This window comes from Triticum aestivum, chromosome 3D (assembly GCF_018294505.1).
Source record: "Triticum aestivum cultivar Chinese Spring chromosome 3D, IWGSC CS RefSeq v2.1, whole genome shotgun sequence".
Taxonomy (NCBI): domain Eukaryota; kingdom Viridiplantae; phylum Streptophyta; class Magnoliopsida; order Poales; family Poaceae; genus Triticum; species Triticum aestivum.
Window position 1 is genome coordinate 500,888,072 of NC_057802.1, and position 1,552 is coordinate 500,889,623.

Genomic DNA, 1,552 nt, shown 5'->3' on the forward strand with positions numbered 1-1,552 from the left:
GCTGATGTCATCTATTTTGACTTGGCAAAATGAATGGTAATGGAGGCATTTGGGCAATGTTGCTTCGTGCCACACGTGTGGGCGTTAACATTTGCGTCAATGTAACAATATTGAGCGCCAAAAGCCATAGAAGCTCAAAAATCACCTATTTAGGAGCTTCTATGGCTTAGTGGGCAAAATGAAAAAGCTGCAAAAGCAAAAGCAAAAGCCCAAACAAAGAGGGGCGTAGAGATTCGAGAAACACTTTGGTAAGGCTACTCGAGCAGGCAAAGAGTCTAGTTTTATACCATGCCTACTGAATAGCACATTCTCTTTGGCTGGTTAAGCTGATCGCGGTGTCTTCAGTAGCAGTCAGAGAAGCTCCATGTGCAGTGTCACTGTCAACCTAGCACAGCAGAAGGAAATTCAGGTACATCAAAGAATCATGAGTGCATAAGGAAACAAAAGGCAGAAAAGGAGCCTAACCTTGGGTTGTTCCTCAGCTGGAACTATAGGCTCAGCTGCCATGTTTATCTTCTTGGCAGGAGTGGTAATTAAAACACATCTAGGGGCCTTTAAAGGGAGTCAGCATGAATCAAAGATCAAGACAATTGAAATCAGACGCCAAGTCCAGTCATAGTACCCTACAGCTGCAGCTGAAGGGGTAGCCTTGCTCATTTTTGAAGTGGGTGTACATGACTACATATACAAATGCAGATGGTCCGAAAAGGAATAAGGTGGAGACCAGCAAATTGTGTGGATCAGCACAAATGCAGGAAATCTAACATATTTGTATACCTCAGTTGGCGGTGGATCAGCACAGACACAAAGCATCACAAGAATATAATAGAAACAAAGCTAATGCATCAACAGTGAGAAAGGGAGCAAACCTTGGTGAACAGACCAAAGGAGAAGCAGTCTTCGAGATCATATAGTCCGTGAAACCAAGATTCCTTCCTTGTCAGCTCATTCAGAACATGAAGAATGTAACTCTGAAACCAGTATGAGTATCTCTCTTTCAATAATCTGGCAACCCATCGAAAACAACAAAAGAGCAAGTGTGCATCTATGCTTTCACTCACAGAAATAAGGTCTTGTGGTTAACTATTATTTTTGATGGAGTAAATTGTACAAAACCACCAGTTTGAACGTTAGGTTTGCGAAAACCACTACAATACATTTTTTTTCAGAAAACACCATGTCTTTAGTAATCTTTTTGCAAAAACCACTGATCAGCGGATTAGAGTCGTTTGAGCGTGTTTATGACAGATGGGTCCCTGTTTTTGCTTATGTGGTGTAACGGTTTGGGTTTAAAGCAAAAGAGTCCCTTAATTTTCTTCCCCATGCAGCCCAAACCCTCCCACGGGCTGGTCCCAATATTCCTCCACGGCCGACTAGCATGCCCGCCGCCGCTCTCTCCACGGGCCGCCGCCGCCTCTCCCTCCGCACGACGCAGGCCGTCGCCGCTCCCTCCACGGCCCGCTCCCTCCGCAGGCCGCCGCCGCTCCCTCCACGGCTGCCGCCGCCGCTCCCTCCGCAGGACGCAACAAACCCTCCCCACGGGCTGGTCCCA